This window comes from Pelodiscus sinensis, chromosome 1 (assembly GCF_049634645.1).
Source record: "Pelodiscus sinensis isolate JC-2024 chromosome 1, ASM4963464v1, whole genome shotgun sequence".
Lineage (NCBI taxonomy): Eukaryota > Metazoa > Chordata > Testudines > Trionychidae > Pelodiscus > Pelodiscus sinensis.
In genome coordinates, this window is record NC_134711.1 from 318015906 (window position 1) to 318021991 (window position 6086).

Here is a 6086-nt window from a genome sequence, read left to right on the forward strand (position 1 = left end):
AGGGTCTGAGCAGAGAGTCCACATAGCCAGACAGTCCTTCAGTAAGAGTGCCAATGCCCAAGATGATGGGGCGTCCGGGATTTCCAGGTTTGTGGATCTTGGGTAATAGATAGAACAACCCTGGTTGGGGCTCTAAAGGTGTGTCGATTTGTTCCTGTGTTTGTTTAGGGAGTGTCCTGAGCAGATGGTGCAGTTTCTTAGTGTATTCTAATCTTAGTGTATTCTAATCTTAGTGTATTAGTGTATGAGGGCCGAAATGGCAGTCTGGACCTCTACATAGAATGCTTCTGCCGACGTGCACAGGCCAATGTAGACGAGCCCCTAGTGTTCATTTATATTGGAAAAGTGGTCTCATATCTGTCTGAACTGTTTCCCTTTTATGACAGAGTACTGTGATTTTCTAGGGATCTAGTAATTGAAGTATAGTCAAGGATCTGGATCTTATACTTGCCGACAAATTGATTCTTTAAGGTACAAGAGAACACAACTGGAGATGAACCCTGAATCTAAAGTTTCTTTTTATTTTCAGGATTATCTGCACAGGTTCTTTCCATCTATTAATAAAGTAGGTGGTTGGGACTTAGAAGAGAAAATTAAAGAGATGCAGAAATTTTTCCACCTGACTGTAACAGGAAAATTAAATTCACAAACAGAAGAAATGATGGCACGGCCAAGGTGTGGAGTCCCTGATGTATTAGATTACAGCACATTTCCAGGAACTCCAAGATGGAGGAAGAATGTATTGACTTATAGCTTGGTTATATGCCACGTTTGTGCATTTTGTTTTGTTTTAATGCTGTCATATTATTCCATGCCTTAAATGACAATAATTTCTTTTCTTTTGCTGCTGAAAGGATTCTGAACTATACACCTGATCTGCCTCGTTCTATGGTGGTGAAAGTGATTCAAAAAGGCATTTCAGGTGTGGAGTGATGTGACTCCACTGAGATTTCAAAACATTGCCAGGGGAGAAGCGGATATCCTAATTCGTTTTGCACATGGTGGTGAGGCTACTGCTATGTTTTTAAGAATCCATGAATTACATTTATTTAAAGTTGAAGCTATACTTTAAAAGCTTACATGTTTTCATACCCAAAGGCTGAAGAGAGAACAATTATTTTCATTCTGAGTTCATCCGATCTTTATCATGTCCTGCAGTTTTATATTTGTGTATCAGTTTAACTAATCAACCATCACAAAATCCCTTGGAAGTTCAAACTGTAAAATGAGGAAAATAGTGTCAACGTATATGTGATTGTAAAAGTACTCCTCTGCTAAGATCATTATTCCTATATATGAGCAAACAAGGAGTCTTCACACTTGTGAACGGTTTAAACACCTTGGTCATATGCCTCAAAAACATTTTTTTTGCCTCATTAGAGACAAACACAAATACAACAGAGCTTCTTTCCACTGTAGTCCAACGCAAGGGGGACTATTTTGGATTACAGTTTTATTTTAGGCTTCCAAGAAGTCTGAAAGGGGGAGAATGTGTGTGTATACGCACACATGCACATACTTTAGTTCCTCTCTCACTACAACTACAGGGCACCCCTCTTTCACAAAAGCCTATGCAACTGAAGCACCGATTAGCATATTGTCATGCTTCATTTGCATAATTCATTAGTGGCCATTTTTGCGCAAGAGTCTTTGTGCAAAAAAGAGCCATCTACACAGCTCCTTTTTGCACAAAAACACCCTCTTGCGCAAGAGCTATTCTTTCTGAAAAAATTGAGAAGAATGGCTCTTGTGAAAGAGGGGCTACGTCTACACTGGCCCCTTTTCCGGAAGGGGCATGTAAATTTCACCAGTTGTTGTAGGGAAATCCGCGGGGGATTTAAATATCCCCCGCGGCATTTAAATAAAAATGTCCGCTGCTTTTTTCCGGCTTTTAAAAAAGCCGGAAAAGAGCATCTACACTGGCCCCGATCCTCCGGAAAAAGCGCCCTTTTCCGGAGGCTCTTATTCCTACTTTGAAGTAGGAATAAGACCCTCCGGAAAAGGGCACTTTTTCCGGAGGATCGGGGCCAGTGTAGACGCTCTTTTCCGGCTTTTTTAAAAACCGGAAAAAAGCGGCGGACATTTTTATTTAAATGCCGCGGGGGATATTTAAATCCCCCGCGCATTTCCCTACGACGACTGGTGAAATTTACATGCCCCTTCCGGAAAAGGGGCCAGTGTAGACGTAGCCAGGGCGTTTTTGCCCAAAAAGGAGCTGTGTAGAGGGCTACTTTTTGTGCAAAAGCCTCTTGCGCAAAAATGTCCCCTGATTAATTATGCAAACGAAGCAGGGAAATATGCTAATCTGCACTTTGTTTGCATAGGCTTTTGTGCTAAAGAGATGCAGTGTAGACATTCAAGTGTTAGTCCTCCTCTTAAGTGCTGTTTACACTAGATTTTTATTTTGATAAAGCTATGTCCCTCGGTCGGCCGTGTGAAAAATCCTGACCCTTGAGAGTCATCTATAGACTAGTGCTAGGTCAAGAGGAGACTTCTCCCATTGACCTAGCTACCCCTTCTTGGGGAGGTGATGTACCTCCACCAAGGAGAGAACTCCTATTACTGTGGGCGCTACTTATGCTGAAGTGCTACAGTGGTGCAGCTGTAGCATTCTGAGTGTAGCCAAACCCTTAAAGATTCATCCCCAAACATCCAATAGTACAATAATGTTGTACTGTCTTCCTGGGTTATGAATTTTTGACAACTGTCCTGCAAATCCTTGAATTCCAGCAAGAAATTGTAGCCCTTCTTATAGGCAGAAGAGGAGAGTCAACCTTTTCCATCCAACCTCCAGCTGAAGATCCAGACACCTCAGCCACTCTTACGGGAGATTCTAACAGAAGACACATTAAATTAGTTTACCAAATGAGAGGCTCAGTTTTTCAAAGCAGTGGTTCCCTAAAATCATTCACTTGAAGTAGCACAGGTAGTGCAGGTAGCATAATCTATCCTTATTATTGCCCAATGCTGTCAATTCTAGGACCTTGCCTTCAGATGCTTATAACTTTGCAAAACTTAAGCCAGACATTTTCTCACTTGGTTTCAGCCTCAGGCTGAAATTTTGGAAAGTTTCAGAGAAGATGATTCAGCCATTACTGAGAAAATGCCCTCCATAAGACAGAAGTCCATGGGAAAAAATAGTTTGCAATCATGGAATTAAAAACCGTACCATAATGTGCACACACATGGGAGCTGAGTTCATTGAACAGGCAATCTTAAGTGTGACATTTCCTACCTTTTGAATGTTTGACTTTGCAACCTTAACATCATTTTAGTCTCATTTTAATATATTATTATCTACAATGAATAAAAGCAAATTCTAAACTTCAAGATATGTAACTGTGTTTAAAATGAATCATTGTGTTAATTGATGACATATTAATTTCCTTTCCTATGCAGCACACGGCGACCAGTCTCCCTTTGATGGAAGGGGGGGAGTACTGGCTCATGCCTTTGCAGCAAGCCCAGGGATAGGAGGAGATGCTCATTTTGATGAAGCTGAGAAATGGTCACAAAATCATATAGGTAAAGTATTTCCTGTGCCCTTCGCAACAAATTCAGCTCCTTCTACACAAAGCCCTGGCATTTTCTTCCTATAACTGTTTGTCCCTCTCTCTTATATATAATGTAACATACTTACCTTTGCCTGCCAGAGCATATATATAAGGTCTGTATTCTGTGGAGCTCAAATCACTTTACAAAAGTGGGAGAGAAATATTATCCTGGTGTTTTTGTAAGTTAGACACAACTTTAAGTGATTGTCAAAAGTGATCTCCATTAACAAAAGGAGAGTCAGGAATAGATTGCAGGTTTCCTGACTTCCCATTCATGGCCTCTGAAAAATTCTTACTAAAACATGGGAGAGCAGACAAACTTAAATTAAACCTATAGGATTTCATCACAATGAAAAGATGTGAATTCTTCTGCTTGTGATTCTCTGTTCCATTGTATGTTAATAATTCTTTTCCTCTTTTTTATATATGAAAAATTTAGGAACAAATTTGTTCCTTGTTGCTGCTCATGAATTTGGCCATTCTTTGGGACTGGGTCATTCAAATGTTCAAGGTGCTCTGACGTACCCTATTTATCGCTCCTGGGATCCAAACACCTTCGTCCTTCCAGATGACGACAGACAAGGAATTCAGCGATTATATGGTAATTTCAGTGTCAGATGTTAATTTTGATATAAAAAAATACCAAAAAGGGACAGATTTTGTCATACTTTAAGTACCTTACTCAGACAGCCAAACTGATTTGAATGGTCTACTCTCTGAGCAAGGTACTACTCAGTGAGAGTACCTAAATTTAGATCAAGCCAACATGATATACTTTATCCCTTCCGCCTATTCTTTCTGGAGTCTAAGAGTAAGCTGTCCATATCGCAAAACCACCTAATGGAGTTATAGACCGGGACTGACAAAGGGTCCCCTACACACCAGTGCTTTGCAGAAATCAATGATGGCATGCTGCTAACCTAACTGCCAGTGAGTAGTACCTTGCTCTACCAAAGAGGATATTGAAAGCAGTATGGCTGCTTGCTGAATGTGAGATTGTGCAATGTGGCTGTGTCTAGACTGGCCAGTTTTTCCGCAAAATCAGCTGCTTTTGCGGAGAAACTTGCTAGCTGTCTACACTGGCTGCTTGAATTTCTGCAAGAACACTGACGATCTCATGTAAGATTGTCATTGTTCTTGCGGAAATACTATGCTGCTCCAGTTTGGGCAAAAGCCCTCTTGCGCAAATCATTTGTGCAAGAGGGCCAGTGTAGACAGCACAGTACTGTTTTGCGCAAAAAAGCCCTGATGGCTAAAATGGCGATCGGGGCTTTTTTGCGCAAAAGCGCGTCTCGATTGGCACAGATGCTTTTCCGCAAAAAGTGCTTTTGCGGAAAAGCGTCCACGCCAATCTAGATGCTCTTTTCTGAAAATGCTTTTAACAGAAAACTTTTCCATTAAAAGCATTTCCGGAAATCATGCCAGTCTAGACGTAGCCTGTAAGTATGGCAGAATCTGGCCCTCACATCACTGTTCTCGGAGTCAGGACCTACTCATTCTAAGTTACAGTGGCAAAACTGTGCTCTAAAACTATGGCACTTGTGTGTGAACATTTGCTTCCATCAGACACTTCACAAAGGGACAGCAATCATGGTACATATTTCTCTGCATTTTATCTCAAACAAATACCTTATTGTTTCCGTATTTCTATTCCACAGGCAGAAAAAGAGAAAACTTCTAAAGAACCATGGTGTTTTTAAAGAGAATGAAGAAGTCAGCAAGTGTACTTTTCTTTCACACCAGAAATGTTTCATTTTATTTCTTTAAAGGGCAAATGTTTGAAGATCAATTTCTGCTCCTATACATTTAGGCTACGTCTAGACAGCAGTGCTATTTTGGGATATCCAAAGTATCCACAAATAGCTATTTCGCATCTTTAAATGCACCCATTACTTCGAAATATATTCCGGTGTCCCTGTAGCCCTCGTTCCATGAAGGTTAAGGGACTTGCTGGAATAGCGCTTTATTCTGAAATTTCAAAATAATCTATTTCAAAATTAGATTGAAATAAGATATGCAATTTGCGTAGCTCAAATTGCGTAGCTTATTTTGACCTACGGGTGCAGTGGAGATGCACCTTTACTGAGATTTGAAAACCTCTTTAAATGTATTCAGTAGTTTCTATGAAAATAAAAATTCTCCCAGCACTATTCTGCCATCCTACATTCCTGTCTGTCAAACGCTGGTGGTTTGCATTTCACTGGGGGGGCTCGGTGACTACTATATGGTCAATGCATGCAGGACAAAAATTGTCAGGTGGGTGCTTGAAGTGCATCTAACATCACGATTTAGGCTCTCTGTTCCCAGCCCATTCCCTTCTCCTCCTTACTGCATATACATACCCAGACTCTGAGTACCCTCCACAAGGCCCAGAGAAAGCATGTAAGGCAGTGAGTGGTTCACAAAGTGTGGTCTGCAACCATCTTGCAGGTAAGCTGCAGGCTCTGGGTTCACACACCCCTATACTGGGGAGCCTACACTGGTGCTCCAGCTCTGCAGCTTCCCTCTTGGGGGAGGATCCTCATGGGCCAG

General features: G+C 41.2%; 1 pseudogene; it reads left to right on the forward strand.

The window, feature by feature from the left end:
* The first annotated feature begins 493 nt into the window (after positions 1-493).
* LOC142827108 (macrophage metalloelastase-like) lies at positions 494-5719 on the forward strand (annotated as a pseudogene).
* Positions 5720-6086: the final 367 nt, after the last annotated feature.